A 25,408-nucleotide genomic window follows, 5' to 3' on the forward strand; every position below is an offset into this window, starting at 1 on the left:
AGGGCAATGAATAGCTGTACTTGGCACCCTACAGAGATGGGGGACGGGAGCACAGGGCCATGCCTTACGGAGGGGCCTAGCCTACAGATATCGCCCTGGCCTAGGGATACCCACAGCCCTCCTCCCCCACCCAGACACCTCCACTGCGCGCAAAGTCACCAGGATTTGAGTGTACTCACCCCCTTGTGTCTGCTGTGATGTCCTCACGCGCCCATCCAAATCGGGGTAGGCCACTGCCAGGATCCGGGACATCAGGGGGGTCAAAGTACGACTGGCACCCCTCCCACGTTGGGAGGCCATCCCCAGCTGAGTCCGATGTCCTCCCATCTCTTCCTGCAGTGGGTGCCCCGTCTGTGGTGGACCCCGAGGGTCCGGACGTCCTTGGCGATGGCACGCCAAATACTGATTTTCTGGTGGCCGCTGACCTATGTGACATGTACAGGGAGAGAAGAATAATCATCACCTTCTGCATGCTCGATGTGAGTGGCCCCCCCATCCCCACCCTTGCCATGTGGCACATGCTCTCATCTGTCCTTTGATGCATGCCTCAATCGCTCCCCTCACCACCATCTTTCATCCACCCGACTCAACACAGGCATTGCCCCCAAAGCATGGTCCCAGTGTACTTACCTGTTGGTCTGGAGGACCGTAGAGTAGCGCATACTGGGGGAGGACCCCATCCACGAGTTTCTCTTGCAGTGTATGTCCTCTCCTGTGGAAGATCAGGTATTGAGTGATTAAGCAGATAGAAGATGGCGGTCACACCCGCGGCGGTGCGTACCGCGACCGCCGGCGCACATCGTCATTGGCTCCTGAGACCCATAGGGTTCAATGTTAACCAATGCAGCTTTGCGCCGCGGTCTTCGACCGCCTACCGCCACGGTGTCCCACGCCAGCGCATTGACCTCACATCCCATTGTCGCACTTCACAGGTCAGGCAGCCGCCATTTCAAAGGCCCACATGCCTTATTTTCTACTGCGTCACACATACCTAGGCCTTGCATCGACACTCATACAAGCCATTCAATGCATTGGGAATCGTGTTATGTGCAAGCTGTGGTTACGTACCTGTGGGTTGATTGACTCTGTGCTCGCTGTTGTCCTTCATAGGCACCGTCAGCTGGAACATGCGAGGAGATGGAGAAATCTTCCCGTGTACAGACCACTGGTGGACCTGTCGACAATGGAGGAAAGACATGTCATACTGACATACAGGCTTGACCGAGCCACTATACAGGAACTGTGTGCCCAGCTGGAGCCAGACCTGATGTCACCAATCCGCCAACCCACAGGGATCCCCCCTCTAGTGCAGGTGCTGTCAGTGCTCCATTTCCTAGCAAGTGGGTCATTTCAAACAACAGTGGCCATATCATCAGGGATGTCCCAGCCCATGTTTTCCAAGGTATTGTCCAGAGTGTTGTCTGCCCTGCTCAAACACATGTGGAGCTACATCGTCTTCCCTGAGGTGGGGGATTTGGCTACAGTGAAGGCTGATTTCTATGCCCTGGGACATATCCCCAACATCATTGGTGCCATTGATGGGACACATGTTGCTTTGGTCCCCCCCAGCAGGAGTGAACAGGTGTACAGGAACAGGAAGAGTTATCATTCGATGAATGTCCAGATGGTGTGTTTGGCTGACCAGTACATCTCCCATGTTAATGCCAAGTTCCCTGGGTTAGTGCATGACGCGTACATCATGCGGAATAGCAGCATCCCTTACGTGATGGGTCAACTCCAGAGGCACCGTGTGTGGCTATTAGGAGACTCTGGTTACCCCAACCTGTCATGGCTACTGACCCCAGTGAGGAATCCCAGGACAAGGGCAGAGGAACGGTACAATGAAGCCCATGGGAGAACTAGGAGGGTGATCGAGCGCACCTTCGGCCTCCTGAAGGCCAGGTTTAGGTGCCTCCATATGACTGGTGGATCCCTAATGTACTCACCAAAGAAGGTGTGCCAGATCATCGTGACCTGCTGTATGCTTCACAACCTGGCTTTGCGACGCCAGGTGCCTTTTCTGCAGGAGGATGTTCCAGATGGTGGTGTTGTAGCAGCTGTGGAGCCTGTCGAGAGTGAAGAGGAGGAAGGCGAAGAGGACGACATAGAGAACAGGAACACAGTAATACAGCAGTATTTTCAATGACACACAGGTAAGAATCCACACCGGCATATTACATATACTTAACCCCTACTACCTCTCTACTGTCTGACCTTTTCCCCAGTGTATGGTCACTGAGTTGTGACTTTCCCTTCCGATTTCAGAGATGTGGGCCCCACTGCGTGACATCTGCTTTATTTCCCCATGGACTACAGCTGTGTGACATTGATATGTTGGCATCACAATGTGAATATGCCATTTGGCACGGTAATGTCTAATACATTTGTACAAAATCACAGCCAGACTCCAGATTGTTTTATGCAATAAGTGTGTTTATTACAGTGCTCTAAATTGGTGGGTGGTTGCAAATCGTTGAGGTGTGATGGTGGAGGATTGTCCATGGCAGAGTCCAGACTATCAGTATCACAGGTGCATTGTCCAGATGCCTGTGGAAAGTGGAGCAGGGGCAGTGTAAGGTTGGACAGGGTGTCAATGTGGGACAGTGGGATGACAATCAGGGAGGTATCCTTTGCTGGCGGGGGTCTTGGCATCTTACTCTGTCTTCTTCCTGGATCTCAGGGCCCGCTTGCGGGGTGGTTCTCCTTCTGCAGGGGGTGGGGTTCTGGTGGCCTGTTGGTCTTGTGTTGGGGCCTCCTGTTAACTAGCGACGGCGGAGGTGGTAGGCAGTTCTTGGTCCATGCTAGTGTCAGGGGCCCTTTGTGGTGCAACAGTGTCCCGCAATGTGGTGACTATCTGATTCAGAGCCACTACGATGGTGGCAATGGAGGTACTGATGTTTCTTAGTTCTTCCCTGAACCCCATATACTGTTGCTCCTGCAGAAGCTGGATCTCCTGAAACCTGGCCAGGACCGTCGCCATTGTCTCCTGGGAGTGGTGGTATGCTCCCATGATGGAGGAGAGGGCCTCGTGGAGAGTGGGTTCCCTGGGCCTGTCCCCCCCCTGTCGCACAGCAGCCCTCCCAGTTCCCCTGTTTCCCTTTGCCTCTGTCCCCTGGACCGTGTGCCCACTACCACTGCCCCCAAGTCCCTGTTGTTGTTGGGGTAGTGGGTTAGCCTGGGTGGACTGTAGTGCTGGACACACCGCTGATTGACGTGATATGGGCCCGCTGTGTGGGTGCTGTGCTGGTGTTCCCAGAGGGGGGAAGGTCTGCTGTGGCCTGTGGCTGTCTGAGGGGAACCGACTGTCCAGAGGTCCCCGATGGGCCGGGCTGGTCATCTAGATCCAGGGAGACAGAGGTGCTGTCATCACTGTGGGCCTCTTCTGGGGGTGGAGTGGACATTTGTGGACCCTCCTGCGCGGTGATGTGGCGTTCGGGTCCTGCAGGGGTATAAAAGTATGATTATTGCTTCTGTGTGTGCCATAGCGTGCAATGGGTGGGTGCCCGTGTACCACTGTGCTTGCATTCCTGTGTGGGGGCTTTTGTGACGGTGGTTTGGGGGGGGATGGGTATGTGCAGTGGGCATGCTTAGGTGATTGGTGTCCATGCTTTGTGGTCGCATGCAGGGCTTGGTGGCGGGATGGGTGGGTTGTGAGGGTGAGACATTTGCAAGGAGTAGGTGTGATGGGGGTGGGGGTAAGGGTGGGGGTATGAGTTGGCATGCAGGTGGGGTGGGGGGGATGAAGTAGTAAAGATTTGACTTACCAGAGTCCATTCCTCCGCCTACTCCTGCGAGGCCCTCAGGATGCAGGATCGCCAAGACCTGCTCCTCCCATGTTGTAAATTCTGGGGGAGGAGGTGGGGGTCCGCCGCCAGTCCGCTGTACCGCGATGTTGTGCCTGGATACCATGGAACGCACCTTCCCCCGTAGGTCGTTCCACCGCTTCCTGATGTCGTCCCGATTTCTTGGGGGCTGTCCCACAGTGTTGACCCTGTCCACTATTCTGCTCCATAGCTCCATCTTCCTGGCAATGGTGGTGTGCTGCACCTGTGTCCTCAAGAGCTGTGGCTCTACCCGTACAATTTCCTCCACCATGACCCTGAGTTCAGCCTCAGAAAACCTGGGGTGTCTTTGCGGTGCCATGGGGTGGTTTGGGTGATGTGTGGGGTGGATTGTGTGGTGATGTGTATTGGTGTGTAGTTTGAAGTGCGTGGTAATATTGCTAGGTGACAGTGAATTGCGCGTCTGGGTGCTCAGGTCTCTTATCTCTGTGCGTGTACACGAATCTCTAGGAGTGGGGGTTTGTGGGTGATGTGGGTGTGTGTTTTATATTGTAATGGGTGTGTGGGAGTATTGTTTGTATGTGTATCAGGTGTGTGTATTTTGAATTGTCCAATGTGGCTGTGTTTTGTAAATGTGTGTGTATTTTGAGCGCGGCGGTGTGTACCGCCAATGGAATACCGCGGTTGAAAGACCGCTGCGTGGATTTGTGTGTCGTGATAGTGTGGGCGTATTTCTGTTGGCGTGACGGTGGAGGTTTGGTCTACGCCAGTTTATCGCTGGCCTTTGGTGTGGCGGACTTTTGTGGATGTCTGTATTTTGGCGGTTTGCCTGTTGTGGGTCAGAATGACCATGGCGGTTTACCGCGGCCGCGGCGGTGTTATGGCGGTCTTCTGCATGGCGGTAAGCGCCTTTTACCGCCGAGGTTGGAATGACCCCCTGTATGTTGTTTCTATACCCGCATGTTCGGATGACACATAGTGAGGGTCCAGCCTACTAGTTCTAAAACCCTGTGGAGTTTATAAAATGTATATGACACCCATTGGTATCTATTAACCACAATAACCACCCACCAGGACGTGACAGTGAAGAATTAAACACGCCAATCTGGACCCATTAATCGAGCTGATCTTCTGTTACATTTATATACTTTTGCCATTTGTAAAATGTTGCAGGAATACTGGGCGCATTCAAATCCTTAATCTTTGCTAAGCCTAAACAACTAGTTTGTTGTACAGTTTCATTTAAAAATATCATTTGAACAGGTATTAGGCATGCTCTAAATAAAGCTTCCTTCCCCCTTATTTGCCAACATCTAGTTACCCACACACTTTTTAAGTCAATCGACTTCAGCCAATATTCATAGCCTTCTAAAGCCAAACGGTAAACAAAGGAATCCGAATAGATGAATTTCGTATCTGTCAATAATATATGTACCTTTTCCATTGATGGCAATTTAAAATAATATGACTCAGCATTTTTAACATTGTGCCCAGAGAAATTTGCAAATTTTTCAGAATACGTTTTAGAACTACCTTGTGATGGAGTTGGACAATGTTCCTATTGTGTGTAATTAAAAATAGTCTTTGGGGTACTTGCTCTGTAAATGAAATGGTGCCCATAATAATTATAGCAAAACATATCACCGTAATTCTCTTTAGATTGATAAACATCTTCACTTTCAAATATAGTATAATACTGCAATTCAGTCATCATGAAATCAACTGTTTTCACATCCCAGTCATCAGAAACAACTGCAGTTATTATTATATTGTTCATTGAAAGTTTAAACACATATAGTATTTGAATGACCTCCGTAGGGCCATATATATCAAATGTGACTTTATCCCAAACAGTCCCATCAGGAATTGGAATAGAGGAAATGTTCACGAAAGACAAGTCTCTGCGGACCTTGTGAGAAGAAAAATGGGGTTTTAGGACCTCATCCACCAGTTCAACTGTTGATCTTTCAGGAAGAAAATGACCATGTATTAATAGAAAGAATGTTATAACAAAACCAATCCAAAGGAGGAAAAGTAATACAGTCAAGGAAAGCCATAGATAGTTCCATGGGAAAACAAAGTAATTTGTTTTAAGCCAGTTTATCAGCTTACGTGTTTTTGACAGTTCAGATGTAGAAGAGACGATAGAGTCCGAGAAGGTGTCGTTGACATCAGCAAAGTATCCAGAAGCAGTTTGTGCAAAAGCTGGAGCCGTATTTATAGGAGGAGAACTGGTAGGGGTCTCCCGCGATAGTTCATAGTAAATGATGCCATCCATCTGTGTTGAGGTTGTGTCAAATCAATCAGTACTTTCAGTACTGTTTGTTGTAACAGATGTTAGCGGAACTAATGCAAGATCATTTTCCACCCTCCCTAAGCTCGGAGAGGTGTCAGTATTGCTGCTCAAAACTTGTAGAGGGACTTATGACCAGTAGTGAGAGGGATTCGGGAACTACTGGCTGTTCCTCTTGTTCTCCTGTGCAGGATCGGTCACATGCTGTAACTGACATTGTCGATAGATACAAAGCGATTTTCTTTAGCACCAGCCAATGGTGGTAAAATGACAGTTCTAGTACCGTGTATTCTCAAGACTGGGACCGGTGCACGATACGAAGGACCAAACTCCTTTTTCACAGCAACTTTTTCACGTACTAGATCCCCAACTTTAGGAATCCAGACGGTTATTGGTACATCTTTCATTCCTGAGGAGGCAGCATTGGCAGAAGCGTTGTTGTCATGGAACTGTTGTAATTCCTGCAAGACAGTGACACGTTCTTTTATGTGAAAGGGTGTTTCTGTCGCCTCCACACCAGGGCCATCAAGATCTGGAACATACATTCGAGTTCCGAACAGGCACTTGTATGAAGTATGACCCCTCAGGGACCTTCTAGGCAGATTGTTAAGTGCTCTCTGGACGCTATACAGGTGATTAAGCCAGCTATGACCCGTACCTAAGACTCTGGCTGTTAAGGACTGCTTTAAATCATGGTTTTGTCGCTCCACGACACTCTTCCCCTCGGGATAAAATGGAGAACGGGTAATGGAGTTGGACCTCTAACAAAGCCGTGGCGTCCCTGAATGCCCTTGAGACGAAAGCAGGACCCTGGTCCAAGTGGAAAGTCGCAACTGTATATGTAGTGATAAAGACTCGCAAATCTTTAATAATAGTCCGAGCGTCAGCAGAGCGTTGTGGCCACACCCATAGACATCTGGAGCATGAGTCAACAGCAACTAGAATGTATTTGTATGCAGTATCCAGTGTTAGGGGACCACAATTGTCCAAGTACACAGATTGCAATGGTTTGTTGGAAATTAGGAGGACGGTGGAACCCTTAATTTGTTGGCAGATATCACAACAAAGGACATACTGCTTGGCCTGTTTGTATAGACTTGGCTACCAATAACATGCTTGCAACAATGATATTGTAGCCGCCACACCAGCATGGGCAGATGCTACTCCCTCATGCACAGTTTTAATCAACTCTGATCTTATGTCTTTGTTGGGAATTACTCGAACCTCCACACCTTGTATCTTTACTTTGGCGTCTAGGCAGCCTCCCATTCAGTAGGAATATTTAGCAGGAAATGCTTTTGGATACGGCGTGCCTTCAGCCGTGGCTTTCACGGCAGCCCATATGTCATCATCCGGTTTCGTTCCTGAACGGGTTACTACAGCAACAGCAGTTGTAGTTGCTGCTGATTTTGCAGCTTCATCAGCCAGTGTATTTCAAGCAAAGTGTATTCCAATGCGCTGGTGTCCAAGTGTATGAACAACATGGACATTTGGTAGCCTTTCCTTCAGATCCACTACTTTCCCCCTTAGAAGTCTGTGTTTAATGGTGTTGCGTTTAGAATCTCTGAACCCATTCTGACACCAGTATTGCAGGCATTCATTAAAGGACTGGACACAGTAGTAAGAATCACAAACAATCAGTGTTACCTGTGAAGGATCTGTATGTTCCAGTGCTATCACCAGAGCCTTTAGCTCTGCCAATTGTGCTGTGCAATCCGCTACGGTTTGTGTGTATGTATGTTGAGGACGAAATGTATTATCCTCCATATAGGCACTTACAACTGCTAAAGCAGCGGAGTATTGATGTTTTGTGCCAATCGCAGGTTGCGGTGAGCCATCGGTGTACATGACTCTTTGATATTGATCAATAGGCAATGTATTTGCTGGAACTGGGTATTCTAGTTCATATTGCAATTTTGGGTCAAAAAGGTAGTCAACATCAGTGGCTGTCAGAGACGTTGCCCATTTTATCCAACGTGGATGTAATGCGTTAGTAACGCTGGTTTTGGTAACAGCCTCAAGGGCTGGAATTGGAGAGACGACAATAATGCGTTTGTCTTGGGCTCGTAGTCTTTCTTTAATGACAATCTGAAGAGCAGTGAGAATTTTCTCAGTGGGAGCAAAGCGTTGTTCTGCTGCTGAATACAAATGTGATTTGTATGCAATTGGGACCTTCTCACCCTCATTGAAAGTTACATAGGTGAAACCAATGGCACCAGCAATTACTCTGATGACCAGATGTTTTTTATTGTCCCTTGTGTGTAGGTGTTGTGTTGCAAGCATGTCTGTTTGTAAAGCTCTGAGAATGCGTGTGTGTTCGACTGTCCACAATTTACTTGAAAAGTCAGGACGTATGAAGTCATATCAAGGTTTTATGCGTGACGCATAATCAGGAATGTAAGTTCTGTCAAAATTTAGGAAACCCAATAGGAATTTCAGTTTCTTAATTTGTATTTGGAGGTTGTAACTGTGCACATTTTATCAAGACTTGTGGTGCTAGGCTCTTTCCTTCACTCAATAGCTCATATCCCAGAAACAGGACGCTAAGGAAGGCTATTTTTTTTTTTTATTGAATTTGTAGCCGAACACAGCAAATCCCACAACAATGCGGGCTACCCGTCTTAAATGTTGCAGCAATTCATCATCCTTGAGGTAGATATCATCTACATAGGACAATGCTTGAGGGTCAATGTAGTGCAATATTGAAGTCACATGAGCTGCGAACAGTCCTGAACTGTTCTTGTACCCCTGGGGTAAACACTACAATTCTTTGTGGGAGCCTCGTGCGCTAAAACTTGTTGTCTCTACTCTCAGGCACTATATTTTGGCAGAAGAAACTATTGTAAATGTCCAGTGTTGTTTTGTATTTTTTGTGCACTATGTTGTTCATGAGTGCTGTGCTATGTATGTTTTGTATAGCATATGTGCATGTATGACTGTTTAAATGTCTGTAGTCTAAGACTATTCTGTATGAATGGTCCGGTTTAGCTACTGGGAATGAGGGATTATTCATTGGTGAAACGCAGGATTCAATTACGCCCTGGTACTCTAGTCGTGTGAGGATTTCCCTCACGGGTGCTTTAGCATCATGTTTTATTGGGTACTGGGGTTGTGGTTGCTTTTTTATAGGAATTACATGATAGAGGTAATCTTTATCCCATCCTACATGGTTGCGATATAACGGGGGTGCCTGCGCGAATGCCCAGTCGATGGCGTAGGATTCTGCAAGCTCCACTGGAACAAGGGGCGAGAAAGAAGGTTTGATAACATCTTCCCCATATGGGCAAGTACGGAAAATTCAGGTGGCCAATCCTTTTCGGCCAGCAGAATATCATATATGTTTACGACACAGTCTGAAAAGATTGCGGCAATTGTGCGCTCTATGTCTCCTAACTGTAACGAAACTTTGTACACCCTATCAGGTGTGGAGACACGCATGTCCGCAGTCTCTACTTGTAGGAACTCATCAGTTGCTTTCACCTGCAGATGCTCTAGAAGATTCCATTGAACTATTGTGATCTCTGCAGCGCTGTCTAATAGCTCTAATGCCCACTTCTTGTTCTTCAATGGAGCCCTTCTTGAGTGGCATGTCGGACTGCAACTGCTGTCACCTTTTTCTTTTTGAATTGGGGTTTTTGTTGGGGAAGTTTCTCTTCTTTTTTAACAGAAACGTCTGCAAAGCGTTGTGATTCCTGTCTCGGTCTCATGTACTCAGTTCTTCACTCTGACTGCCCACCTCTCTCACTGCATTTTTCTGGTGAGTCCTGAAAGGAACGAGATTGGCGTGAATCAGTATATTGCTATCTGTCGGGCGTTTTTATATTATCTCTAATTATGAGATTATATGTATTCTGTGGGGTCTCAGTATGCGGAGATTCTCCCTTTTCTTTTTTAGGTGTTTTTATTCCAGCGTTTCTTAGTACCCTCAGGTGTTTACTTGGTAGAATTAGATTTACCCTGAAGTTGTGGTTTTGTTGGTCTGGCCCCCAGACTATCTCGACCAATGCTAGAGTAGGTCTCCATGATAATCTTTGGCAGCTCACGTTATTGATCCTATGGAGGAATGTCCCGGAACTGCATGCGCACTGCTAGTGCGACTGCTTCCCCTTTAAGGTTACTTAATATAATTGAGGATACTGTGGCAAAGTTGCCCATTAGTTGAATCCCCAAATCCAGGGCCGGGGCAGCCCTGTATTCATCTTGAATTTGTTTCAACACTTCTGGCAAGTGTCTGCATATCGTGTGCGGTAGTATAGAGCGTGGCAAACACTGTGCCCCATGTATTACAGTTGTCTATTGTGAGAATCATCCCAAATGGCAAGCACATAGTTAATATCCTGTGTTTATCCTGAGGTTCCATATGGGGAAATACTGCTTCCAGAACATTTATTTTTTGAGCTAACCAAAACGGAATTTCTTCTCGTTTGCCGGGTACTTTACCCATGATCGAATGTACAGTCGCAGGATTAATGCCTGGCGTTACTGCATGTGGGTGCACCGGAGCAGCACGTGCTGGGTTTGCATTTAATGTTTGCATTACAAACTGTACTAATCATCTGTATATTGCCGTTAGATCAGCATATAAGAGACGGACTTCAGCTGCCGCAGGGTGAGGTGTATAAGTGGCCAATAAAGGCCAGGTATGACCATCATTACTTACAGGACCTAACCTAACGTGTAAAATTGTGTGGGGTAGGGCGCCATCAAGCCAAATATTATGTTCTTGATAAGATAGAGGTATTTCTAAATATGCATATGCTCTGTATTGTGCAGGTACGTTTGCAGGTGTATAGGGATGAAATGTAGTTGTGTTCCCATCAACTGCTGGAAACCCAAGAATAAAAAAGTTCTGTTCTATAGGCTGGGTGAGCCTCAACAACAAATGTGACTGGACCCCCCTGGACCATTAGGCCATGTGCCAGTGCATGTGCAGTAAGGAGTGGTCGCATATTGACTGCAATTGCGACCTGTTGTGGATTTTCCATAATAAATGGTAAATTTGTTCAGAGATAAGCACACCAAATGGGGATTATCCTTTTAGAGTTCAAGCTTGAACAACCTACAGCGTTAGTTAGGTACTCCCTACTTAGCTGAGGAGGAAATCCTCAATACCACAGACGTCTCCGTATATAGTACTGAGGTGTCTTTGTATGTAGTGAGACAGAGATACTCAGGAGGACCCGAAAATTAGACCCTGGCCAAAAGTCGGCGTGCCATGTCACATAGGCTCTCATTATTCTAATGAGACTAATTGATTTGTGCGGCAGAGTCACCTGCAGTGTGGGGGGACCTAGTCTAACCTACTACAGGTGACACCTGTCGGCCTAGTCTGGGTTTTGCTCCGACTAACCAGCAGTGCCTCATCTCTACCCAAGAGTAGGGAAGATTGGGCAGCCGAATGCATGACACAATTGACTCCTCAATAAATCGTGGTCACTCAGATCTTATCCGTTTCTCTCAGTTATAGTAGTCTCACATATACAAGGACAAGCAGAGGCAGTATATGTTTCAATAAGATTTTAATTAAGCAACTGCATCTTAGCTAATAAAGCATGTATTGAAATAACCGGGACGATAATGCATGACAGGATTAAAATTGTGACAAGGAGTGTGAAGCACAGAAATAACGCTACCACATTGTCACTAGAGTTAAAAGACGAATTCCTACCCAGGCTATATTAGAGCCCAACATGTTAAGCTCTAGTTCTGCCCTTCAGGTTCCCCTGGGAAGATGTCATCCCCCATACCTGAGCAAAAGCCTGAAGTCTGCATAAGCAGCTGCAGTGAAGCGTTCAGCAATCAGCAGATAGTTGTGGTCATCTGACTGGAATCTCCCTCTAACGTGTATGGGACAGGGAAGTGTTTTTTTATAATAAAACAGCTGATGTTCTGAGAAAATGTCCCTTCGTAAGGATGTGTATGTTTCTATGAATACTAGGGATAAAGCGTTACCACGTTTACCGGCAACCTATCTTACTGCAGCCTTGAGAGAAGCACAGGGTGAAAGAAATGTCTTGTTTAAGAACGCAATGCTGGCCTGGGCAAGGAACAGCTAGATAGAGAGAAATAAAACAAAACCGCAAATGTGGCTACTGTTAAAATAATAAACGAAGCTAAATAAAATATATCTAGGGTAAAGTGCACAGCTGCAGACTTGGTCTTGCTAAAATAACGTGCATGGAGCTATAACTAAAATGGCTACACAACACCCTCACCCCTTTAAAAATAAACTACCCCACACACGCCCTAAATACAAAATAGACCCAAATCACCCCACTCCAGCCCCTAAAAAAAATATACGCCCTTAAAAAACATACCCAAACCCCCCAACCCCTGCCCCTTAAAAAAAGAAATTAGCCCGCCCCAGCCTCCCTCCCACCCCAATCCCTTAATCCACCCCCGCCCCTGCCCCACTTACCTCACTGTGTCCTCCACCTCCTCTCCCAAACAAAGCATGGCTTTTTCCGTGCCTTAACCATGCATATGCACAGTTCAGCACATGTGTGGTTAAGACACAGAAAAAGCCATGCAGTGTTTAGGCAAGCGTGGTTACGCTTGCGTGGGAAACGTCCGCATTTTTTACAACGCATGTTTGAGGATGTTTCCCCTTTTGGCCACTTTCTCTGCCGCACTTAACTTCTGCATCTCACATGTATCTCTACATTAACTTGAAAGAAACAGCAAGGATACCGGTACACTATCTTTTTTCAGTACAATGCCATCTGTCTCATCTAAAAGCAAATAGCTGCAATCGACCTGTGATATAACCCTGCTTTTCACTGGACAATCCCACCAACTTTTCCTTAACAAACAGCCTCCATGATGGGTACATCCTGCAGAAACCCTGCCAAAAAAGAATGTTAACAAAAATGCTTCTCGCTCATGTCAAAATAACATGTCTCTTGTTTTATAGCCATTTAGTTAATAACTGATTTTAGAATTTGGTAAACATTTCTTAATTTTTAAAAGGCCTGCTAGGGGCTTAGTTAAGTCACCTTTAGCATTTATTTTTTAGATTTAAAAGTTATTTTAAGTTAGGGGTTAGTAACTAGAATTAGGTTTAGTTACATAATGAGCAGCCAAGAGGAAATGGTTGTGGAGCTTAAATCACCCATTACTTCCTTCTAGGAATGGGAGAGTTAAGGTCTCTCTGCAGACTAAAAAAATTAAAACAGGTTCTAACCCTACCAAGGCCAAGCTGCAGGAGATCTTGGCAGAGTATGCAAGGGACCACCCTGTTGAGGAAGAAGATCTCCCCTCAGACAGGGAAGATGTCAGAGATGAAGAGGATGAACTCCCCTCCCCTCACCTAACTAGGGAGATCAGGGCCCCAAGGCCTCTATCTCTAAGGATAGTGCTCACAGGATCTGGATCTTCCACAGGGGAGTCCAGTTACACTAGGAACACTGAGGGCAGCCTCAACGAAAAGGATTTCCAAAATATTTGCTTTGGAGCAACAGCTCCTAGATGTAGAGAGGGAGAGAGCAGAAATGGGCTTAGCACCCTTTAATGGTGGCAGCAATTTGAATAGGGTTAGAGTGCATTCCGATGGCCTAAAAATCCCCTAAGGGATTGTCTCTAAATACGAAGAAGGTGATGACATCACCAATTGGTTCACAGCTTTTTAGAGAGCTTGTGCAACCAGAAAACTAAACAAATCTGATTGGGGGGCTCTCCTTTGGGAATTGTTTACTGGTAAGTGTAGGGATAGGCTCCTCAGACTCACTGGTGCAGATGCTGAATCATATGACCACATGAAGGCTACCCTGACTGATGGCTTTGGATTCACCACGGAGGAGTACAGAATTAGGTTCAGGGGGGCTCACAAAACCTTGAGCCAGTTCTGGGTTGATTTTGCAGCATACTCAGTGAAAACCCAGATGTTGGATAACCGGCAGTGGAGTGTATGACTATGATGGGCTTTATAATTTGTTTATGAAAGAACATCTTTTAAGTAACTGCTTCAATGACGAGTTGCATTAATATCTGGTAGACCTAGGTACAATTTCTCCCCAAGAATTGGGAAAGAAGGCAGACCATTGGACCCCTACTAGGGTGACTAAAACTTTCACTGGGGTGACCAAAAGAAAGGGATTTTAAAGCCTCCTCAGGGGAAGGGTGTTGAGACACCCAAAGAAAAAAGTAAAGAGTCTTCTCAAGGGCCCCAAAAACCTGCACAGGCAGGTGGGCTCTGAGCCTCTTCAGAATCTTCACATGGGTACAAGGGTACAATCTTTGATCCCAAAAAGACCTAGTGTCACAACTATAAACAGCATGGGCACCAAACTGTTGACTTGGCCTGTCCCAAAAAGAATCCCCCTAGCACTGCTCCAGTTAGTACTGGTAGAGCCAGTCTGCAGGTGGGCTCAACAGTGTACACAGGGCAAATCAGGGTTCACACTGAAGCTGCTTTAGTCTCTGAGGGTGACAGAAAAACTGGTTTCCCCACAACAGTATTTGGCTGAACAAAGTTATCCAGTTACCGATGCTGACAATGTAACCAAGGCCCATCCCATGGCTATGGTGACCTTAGAACGGGGAGGGGTTACTGGCTTGAAGCATGTAGTGATCTCTTCTGCAATCCCAATGGAATGCTTGCTAGGGAATGCTCTGGAGTCCTCAGCTTGGGTGAGGTAGAACTCAAAACCCATGCAGCCATGCTGGGAATCCCTGAACTGGTTTGTGTGAAAACTAGAGCACAAAGTTGAGCACAGGGTGAAAAAGAAGTGTTGGACCCTGGAATAATGGCCCAACTTTCCAAGAGAAAAGGCAAGAAGAATGGGGACCACCTTCTAATCAGCAAAAGAAACAAGACCTCTCTTCTCAGGAAGAAGTCTTATTCTCTGAGGGAACTGAGTCCATGGAGCTGGATCCTCTAGAACAGACAAACACTTGGAATAGGCTTGTCAGCCATTTCTACTGGCCCAATATGTCCCAGAAGGTGAAGGAGTTTTGTAACTCCTGTGTCACCTGCTAAGCCAGTGGTAAGGCAGGTGGCTACACAAAGGCCCTCCTCATTCCACTTCCTGTGGTGGGGGTCCCCTTTGAAAGGCTTGTTGGGTGTGGACATTGTGGGTCCACTTGAGCCACCCACAGCCTCAGAGAATTAGTAAATACTGGTAGTTGTGGATCATGCTACCAGATAGCCTGAAGCGATCCCCCTTAGGTCTACTACAGCTCCTGCAGTAGCCAAGGCCCTGATTGGTATTTCTACCACAGTATGGTTTCCTAAGGAGGTGGTTTCTGACAGAGGTACAAGCCTCATGTCAGCTTACCTAAAACACATGTGGAATGAGTGTGGGCTGACCTATAAGTTCATCACACCTTACCATCCACAAACCAATGGACTTGCTCAGAGATTCAACAAGACATTAAAGGGCATGATCATGGGGCTCCCTGAAAAACACAGAAGGAGATGGGATGTCCACCTTCCATGCTTGGTTTTGCCGACAGAGAGGTGACTCAGAAGGGAGAAGGGTTTTTCCCTTTAAATTTCTGTTTGGCCACCCCATAAGGGACCACTTGCACTTGTAAAAGAAGGCTGGGAGAGACCTCTCCATGAGCCTAAACAAAATGTGGTGATCTATGTGCTTGGTCGCTGTTGATGCCTGAGTACATGGAAAAGGCATCCTAAAACCTTAAGGCCAGCCAACAGCTCCAGAAGCAGTGGTATGACCAAAAGGCTGCACTGGTAGAATTCAAACCAGGGCAGAAGTTATGGGTTCTCTAACCTGTGGCTCCCAGGGCACTTCAGGACAGATAGAGTAGCCTTTACCCTATCCTAAAGAAAATGAGTTAAGTCACCTACTTGGTAGACCTAGGCATCAGCATGACACCCAAAAAGGTGACCCATGTAAACCGCCTAAAGCTCTATTATGACAGGGAAGATGTAACCATGCTGATGGTTACTGATGAGGAGCAGGAAGCAGAGGGTGAACCTCTCCCTGACCTCCTCTCAGATGACCCTAAAGATGAGTCAGTGGATGGAGTTGTCTACTCAAATACCCTAACTGCCCAACAGAAAGCTGACTTCAGGCAAGTCCTACATCTCTTCTTTTTGACCCCTGAGAGAACCAACTGTCTATCCATGATGTGGACACAGGAGACCGTTTTCCTGTCAAAACAAAAATCTATAGACAGTCTGACCAATAAAGTGAGTACCAGCAGTGGCTGCAAACCTTTAACAATGAAACGATAATAATCCATGTTTATTATTGTTTCATTGCTACCGGGGTGGTGACATGGGGGATGATGGGGACGAGTGGAGTGCACTATGCACTCCCCTCAGTGTGCATGTGTGTTTGGCCGGCCGTCTCGTAGAACACGAATTGGCATAGCCAATAGGTCTCGCCTTTTGGATGTGAGTGCAGGTTTACTATTTTTTTTATTTTTGTTGTTATTGTTGTGCATTGGTAGGAAAAGGTGAAGTGTATTGTTATGCCTGCGTGCATATGTGATTATAAGCTTGGTTGGTGGGTGGTGTTGTGCATATTGTTCAATAATACATTTATGCAAATAAAGAGCACTTCTTTCTGTTTTTTATAATCTAAATTTTTGTTAGCAGTAAACCATTTTATTTACATTTACATATACAGGGCACTTGTTTTGGATTGGAGTGGGGCGGATTGGAGTGGGGCAGATTGGAGTGGGGCAGATTGGAGTGGATTGAGTGGGGCAGATTGCTTTGGATTGAGTTGGGCAATTTGTTTTGGATTGGAGTGGGGCAGATTGGAGTGGGGCAGATTGTCTTGGATTGGAGTGGGGCAGATTGGAGTGAGGCAAATTGTTTTGGATTTGAGTGGGGCAGATTGGAGTGGGACAGAATCAGAATTGTTAAAACACAGGGAACTCCTAGCTCCTCTTCTTGTGAACTCACCCTCTCAGAGGGCACAAGGGCAGACAAAAAAGCATGCACATTGTAAACAGCACAGATACAAACACACAGTAATTTACGCAGTCTCAAACACAGATACACAGACCCAACATCACATGTCACACACGCAAACTAACAGTGCTACCACCACACTCATGCACACAACACACACATACATACACAAATATGCAATATGCACAAAATCTCACACACACACAAACATACAGACCCACAGGTGCACATGGACACATGCACACAGTGATTAAACCTCACCCATGCACATAGCATAGACTCACACACAAGCACACTTGCACTGATTGTTAGACCTGGCATCCTTGGCGTGGTCTCCCCTGTTTTTTTGCCCCTGCTTCCCATGTTTTGACTGTGTGCTGGACTCTGATTTTGCTGGTGTTGTAAATCTTGGCACCTTACCACTGCTGACCAGTGCTAAAGTACAAGTGATCCTTGTCTAAGTTGTTTATGTAATTGGCTTTTCCATGATTGGCATATCTGATTTACTAGTAAGTCCCTAGTAAAGAGCACTAAAGGTGCCCTGGACCTGTAAATCAAATGCTACTAGTGGGTATGCAGCACTGATTGTGCCACCCACATGAGTAGCCCTGCACACCTGGCTCAGACTTGCCACTGCAGTGTCTGTGTGTGCAGTTTTAAACTGCCAATTCGACCTGGCAAGTGTACCCACCTGCAAGGCCCAAACCTTCCCTTTTTGTACATGTAAGGCACCCCAAGGTAGGCCCTAGGTAGCCCCGTGGGTAGGGTGCAGTGTATGTTAAAAGTAGGACATGTACTGGTGTGTTTTTTTTACATGTCCTAACAGTGAAATACTGCCACATTTGGTTTTCACTTTTGCAAGGCCTCTCATAGGTTAACATGGGGGCAGCCTATAAATAACTTTTGAGTACACTTTACCTTTGGGAGCAGATAGAGGTGTGGAGTTTGGGGATTTCTGAACTCACAATTTAAAAATACATCTTTTGGTAAAGTTGATTTATAAACTGTCAGTTTGAAAATGCCACTTTTAGAAAGTGGGCATTTTCTTGCTTAAACCATTCTGTGACTCTGCCTGCTTGTGTATTCCCTGTCTCAATCAGACTGACAGTTGGGCTGGTTGTGAATCTCCACTAGACAGTGACACAAAGGGAGCTGGGGTGTAGCCTGCATATCCTGATGTGCCATCTGGGCTGGAGTGGAGGGAGGAGTGGTCACTTACACCTGAAATGGTTGTGCCTGCCATCACACAATGCAGTCTCCAACTCACTGGTGTGAGTCTGGAGCCAGGCCTGGGCAAGGCAGGATCTTGTCAACAACAGAGACTTTACTTTGAAGTTAGCCTACTTCAAATGCAGAAAGGGGTATAAGTAGTGGACCAAAATCCAAGATGTTTAGATTACGTCTGGAATCAAGAGGAACCTCGGCCAAGGAGAAGAGCCGAAGAGCTGGAGGAGGAGTACTGCTCCTTTGCCTGTGACTTTGCTTTGCTGGGTTGGCCTTCAGCTGCTGCTTCTCCCTGAAAGAGGACAAAGACTGGACTTTGTGGTATATTCCTGCTTGTAAAGTGTCTCCAAGGGCTTGAACTGAGCTTGCCTCCTGTTTTGAAGTCTCAGGGCCACCAAAGACGTCCTCTGCCAGCACCTGGACTCTCTGCTGAGACTCCTACCCTGCCAAGTGGTGCCCACTCCAGTTCCTGGGCCCTTGAAAGGTGAAGCTGGTGGAACAAAGACTAAAATCCCCGCACAGGAGCCATGTGGGGAAAATTTTGAAGTACCACCTGCAACACTGCTGTAAAAACGATGCACCACCTGCATTGTGGGTGATAAATCGATGTACCACCTGCATTGCAGCTGGTAAATTGATGCATCACCTGCATCGAGGCTGGAGAAATGTCGCAATATCCACTTGCAGCTGCTGAAAACAACATAACCCCCAGGCAGCGTGGTTTTCTACCACTGTGCGGCCGGATTTCACACGCATATTCACTGGGTGCCAAAATCAACATGAACCTGCGTGAATCCGTGGTGCCCAGTCCGGAATTCGTTGCATCGCTCCCTTGCGGGAGAGAAAATCAATGCATCACCTACCCAACCAGAGAAGAAACAACACATGGCCTCACTTGCAAGTAAGGAATCGACACATCGCTGACTTTTCCGATGCACGCCTGCCTGTGCGGCTTTATTTTTTACGCAAACCAGGTACCTTGTGTAACAACAACATTTCCATTGTATTCTGTGGAGTAAGATTCTATTATTATAAAAAAATCATAACTTTACTTGTGTATGTTGGATTTTTGGCATTTTGGTCTTGTTTGATTTAGATACATTTTGGCTATTTCTCTAAACTGGTGTGGTGTCCATTTTGTAGTATTTTCACTGTATTACTCTGTGTTTTGGTGCAAATACTTTACACATTGCCTTTGAGATAAGCCTGACTGTTTGTGCCAAGCTACCAAGACGGTGAGCAGGGGTTATCTTAAGTGTCTTTCCCCATTGTCCTGACAAGAGTTAGGGTCCCAGCTTGGACATAGTGCAAAATACCTGCCAACCAGAGACCCCATTTCCAACAGTGATAGACCCACACACATGCACACAGCATAGACACCCAACATAGTGATATACACACACTCATATACTGATAGATACACTGACCCAAAGGCTCACATCCACACTCACAGAAATACACCAACAATCACACACACAACTAAACAGTCACACTCACTGTGATACACTCACTCATGCACCTTCCACAGATGCACATATAATTATATATACACACACTCTCATATGCACAGGAACTAAGACCCACAGGCACAGGTAGGGGCACACAAACACACACATCCACAGTCATTACCAGCACAAATGTAGGCAACAGAAACACAAAGCCACACAAAGTGATACACACTCCTAAAATTCACACAGTGACACAGGCCCACAGGGATATACTGTACAATGGTGTCCTCCACTTAAATTTGTTCTGCTTTGTGTACTTTAATGTCTCTTTCTCCCACATTTGATTTGAACTTCCCTGTTACCAAGATCTGCTGTGTTACTGTTGATGCATTGTTTATTATATGTTCATGTTATACAGGATGAGCTGTTCTATTGTTTTACTTATTGAATGTGTTTTAGTTGATGTTCATACTTTAATATTTGTATACAAATGTATATAGTGCTGATATGCCAAGAGATCAGCTTTGAAGCATGTACATAGAACAAGCAGCAAGCAATACAAACTAGAAAAAGGAAGAACAAAGGAGGACAGCAGAGTATAACAACACATTCAGGTGTGCAACTGCCCCATCTTGTTCATATTGTTGTGTTTTCAGCTCCTCAATGTATCATATGCTTAGTAGTTACGGACACAGATATTGTTCTCAGTAAATTGCTCTCACCCACTCCCTTGGCCTTCTATGTGATATATCCAAAACCGTCAAAATAAACTTAGATGCACAGACAGACCCACACAAACATGCAAGCACACATACACAGAAACACTCATACACAGACACACACGCAGACATGTATGTATTGGGAAACACAGTGACCTGCAGCTGCATACACAGATACATACAAATATACAGGCATACATACACAAACACATGCAGGCACGAGCACAAACATACAAACACAGACACACACAAACATAGACATGCAGATAAGCAAGCATGCACATACATAAACAGCATTACCAAGGAGAAATACATCTATACACTGGCACACACTTGCATGCACTTATTAAAACACATACACACACACACAATGGCACTCCTACATACCTACGCACATTTGCACACTCAGACACAAATATACATGCACACGCACACATACAGGCGCACACACACAACCATCATGTTATCAGGTTTGTTGGGACAAGATATGTCACCTGAATAACTGTTGAGTCTCTATTCTCAGCGGAACTCTGTGGCTAGCTTCATTTCTAAACCAAAACACAGATCAGTATCAGGTTGCATGTGGCCTTTCCTTCTGCAGTTCAGAGTCTGCGTAAGGTCAGTCAACAACAACAGTTGAAGACAGCAGCCTTGCAGCCCTGTTGCTGCCAGCAGGTCTAGATACTCCTGGCACTTGCTCAAGCATGGACATACATATACACACACTCATGTGCATACGCATGCACCCACATAATTCTACATAGTTACCCACACGTGCACGCTCAGACACATGAATGCATATACACACACAAAAGCACATTCACATATATATGCATGTACGCATGCTTACACATGCATGCACAGACATACACGTAGGCAAGCATGTGCATACTTATACCCACATAAGCACAGTCAGACACGAACATTAACAGACAATGTTCATGCGCATATGGAGAATCACACATGTATGTTAGGTCCTGGTTCCCATTGCATAGTTCTCATTCCTAAACCCGTTTTCCTCAAAGTTACAGGTAAGATTAATGTTTATTCTTTGTAGGTAAATGATTTTTATCATGATGCTAAATAAGTCTTGTCTAGTGATATGGCAATGCCACCTACTAAGAGTTAAAATTTATGACATCATCTGTAAAACAATCACTAATTAATGGAGGGGTGGGAGGGCTGACATATAAAGGGCTCAAACACTGGACATGATGGACACTGAGTGATGGGCATAGTGCGGGCACTGGTCTGTTTCCCACAATACAAAGAGGAGCTGGGCAGAAGTGTGCATTGGCATCTTACCTGTCTGGTCACTGTGACATGTGCATGTAGGAATTAACACCTCCTAAGAGAGCCATTGCTGGCTTGCCTTTGAACATATTGCCAGGCTGAACATCATGCAGAACAGCCAGATTTAGCATGAGTGCCACCGCTAGTTTCTTTCCTTTGCATATTACAGAGTTGTGATTGTCACTGTCAGGTGACAAAGAAATTCTTTGGGGTAGGAATGCCCTAGAATTTCATTTAGGCAATTTCCGGGCTTTCGGAAAATGTATCCTTTATACCTAAGCTATTTTGGCTATTTTTAAATTTGCTTTCTTTACAGCTTTAATTTGGTATAATCTTGTCGTTTTTAGGTTTGGGAAGATGGCATTCATCAAAAATTATTGTGTACATTAGAAAACACAAGCATTTGCAAAGCAATGGGTCTCGCGTTTGCTCGAGTTAAAGCTATTAGCATTGTAAGCTCCTTACCGGACTTTCCTTGCCACATAAACTGAAAAATAAAACAGTTTCACAGAACTAATCGGACTTCTCTTGCCACATAAACTGAAAATGAAAAGTAAAACAGTTTCACATAAGCAAGCCGACGGCGACCATGAGTGCAAAGCACACATTCAAAAGGAAACAGAAGTTCGCTCGCAGTAAAACGTATCGGCAAAAGTCCTATTATCCATGTAAACGGAAAAAGTGCAATTATCCACATAACCAGCAAAAGTGCAAATATCCATGTAACACAGTCAATGTCATGCAAAGCGCTCGACTAGTGCCCAGGGAGATAGCGCTGCCTATGTTTTCATAAATTGGCCGATGAGCTCGAGGCGGGCTAAACACCGGAAAAAGTTATGACTTATGCATGCCTTTCTCTAATTACATCAAGTGAATTTTAAAAGGCAAGGCCACGTACCAACCAAATAGATGGGTGTGACACGGGTGTGGTTAAAAGCCCACAGAGAGATTACACCAGGAACGGAGCGCTTTGTGTGCTCAACCCTAAAAAAGTCGCATGGGTGGACGTTTGTAGAATTCTTTAAAAATCATAAAAAGACAGGTTTACAAGTAGCATGGTTCGGAGCATACATCTATTCTACATTAATCTGTTCATCTGTTACTTTCATTGGTCAGGCATCTCTTGTGATAGCTAAGTGACCAATACCAAGAACTGAGTGGCTGCTGGTGACAAATCTCTGTTTCACAGTGCAGCTCTCATCTTGACATTAGTGCATGAAGTTTGGAAGTAATTGCCAACAAGTAAAACAAACACATGGACACAGGGGACACTGTACAGCAATTATAAAAACTGGAACTAACATTTAACTTTTCTGACAGTAGTAAAATGAATAAAATAGCTGTGAGAGACACCAAGAGTATGTTTGTACTGTAAAAGGACAAACATGATTGTGTAGCATTGTCTGTCTGTTTTCTGTACCTGGCTATGCTTAACTTTAGTAATACAAAACAACGTACATTTTTAGCTACATCACTCCATGTACACTGGGCACGATGATTTTGGTCCTGGATTTTCATTTAACAAATAGGTGCATTCATGGATGTGTTGTCTCCGTTTCCAGTTATTGCAGATAATTCGACTGAAAGGGAAATAAAAGGTTTTTCACTCCAAAGTGACTGAGAGCTTGCGAAGAGTGGAGCTGCATCCCAGTTACAGTTTTCATGAATCCCGCGAGTAGAAATCAATGTGAGTGCTTGTGATGTCTTCCTTTTACTTTTTGTGTTTGTTTATTTTTGTTTTTAATTGGCTGAGAGCACCCATCTAAATGGCTGGTCTGTTATCCCACAGGCTTACCACCTAAATTGGTGAAGTTGGCATGTATGCATGCAGCAGTACAATACTTCCAAGTTCCCTAAATGATTCGCCATCAGCAACAAGCTGTACAGGAAACTACTGATGTGCTGCTGAAACCTGGCTAAGATCAGCTGCTCCACAATACATTAAGGCCCTCATTACAACCCTGGCGGTCGGTGATAAAGCGGCAGTAATTCCGGCAACAGGCCGGCGGTAACAAAAATGGAATTAAGATCATGGTGGAAAATGCTCAGACAAACAGACACTTTAACACACCGACCCCCACGGAGGAATCAACAAGCAGCACGGTGATAACCGCCAACAGCTAGGCAGAAGACAATGTACCGCCCACTGTATTATGACAGGCCTATTCGCCACCTTTTCTGAGGCAGTACTAACGACATCAAAAGCCTGGCGGAAACAGATCTCAGAAGTCAAAGGACTCACCTGCGGAGACTCAGGGAACAACCACAACGCCATGGAGCCTGAGTTGCACATATTCCCCATGCTTATCTACCTTCTGCTGCATTATGAACATCAACCCCGGTGAAGACGACCACGGTGAGTACTGCCGACTAGCTCACAAGGGAGGGGGGAGGAAAAGAGAGTGACACACACACGCAACACCCCCGCCCCAAACACCATACACCCAACCAGATGCAGTAACATTACATATTCCCCCGTACTCCTCAGGAATAATGCAAGCACAAAATGATTTGAAGAAAGTGAGTGTAATACGAAAAAATACTAGGAATAAGTGCATCAAAATCCAAACGTATATACATATTTACAAATGTAGGGACACTGCCCAGTCCTCAATGTCTGTGGGCCAGAGGGCCACATCACATAGGGCAGGCCCCACCTTACTCTTGCAAAAACACGGAGAGAACACTGCAAGGGCATCAGGTCGAAAATACACAGGCACCTCAGAGGGACGGGGAATGGGGGCACCTCAGCCGGAAGATGGTACAAAACCATTGGTCCTGGGGGGGCAACATGCCCTCTGCGCTGTCTTGGGGAGTGCAAGGCCACAGTCTCTCAAGTGGGTAATTTGCCCACTGCTTAGTCCTGGGGAGTCAAAGGCCACAGTCTCTCAAATGGGTGGTTTGCCCACTGCTTGGTCCTGGGGAGTGCAAGGCCACAGTCTCTCTAGTGGGTGGTTTGCCTACTGCTTGGTCCTGGGGAGTGCAAGGCCACAGTCTCTCTAGTGTATGGTTTGCCGCCCACATGCTCTGGAGGGGGCAACATGCCCTGTGCTTGGTCCAGGGGAGGGCAAGGCCACAGTCTCTCTAGTGCAGAGGTCTTCAAACTGGGGGGCGGGCCCCCCTTGGGGGGGGCCTCAAGAGATCCCAGGGGGGGCGCCAAACTCTGGCCAAAAGAAATATTATACAGGTAACATGCCTTTGTTTTAAGCAGAAGCATGTTATTGCAGTTTTAAAACAGTAACAGTACTTAACTGCAATGTTTAAATAGGTTTAGACCTATTTAAACATTACCATCTTTCTAAAATGATTGTGAAATTTTTTGAGGGGGGGGCCCAATGATTTTTATTTTTCAACTGGGGGGACGCGGCATTAAAAAGTTTGAAGACCACTGCTCTAGTGTATGGTTTGCCGCCTGTTGGACCTGGCTTTTTGACAGGGACATCCCCAAACTTTTTGCCTCCTTCCTCCTATTTTTTCTGACCTGTTGTTGTTGGCTTTTGACCTCTGGGCACTTTACCACTGCTAACCAGTGCTAAAGTGCATATGCTCTCTGTGTAAATTGTACTACTGATTGGTTTATCCATGATTGACTATTTAATTTACTTGTAAGTCCCTGGTAGAGTGCACTAAATGTGCCTAGGGCAGGTAGATTAAATGCTACTAGTGGGCCTGCAGCACTGGTTGTGCCACCCACTTAAGTAGCCCCTTTTTCCTTGTCTCAGGCCTGCCATTGCAAGGCCTGTGTGTGCAGTTTCACTGCCACC

The sequence above is a fragment of the Pleurodeles waltl genome, chromosome 3_1, assembly GCF_031143425.1.
Source record: "Pleurodeles waltl isolate 20211129_DDA chromosome 3_1, aPleWal1.hap1.20221129, whole genome shotgun sequence".
Classification (NCBI taxonomy): Eukaryota; Metazoa; Chordata; class Amphibia; order Caudata; family Salamandridae; genus Pleurodeles; species Pleurodeles waltl.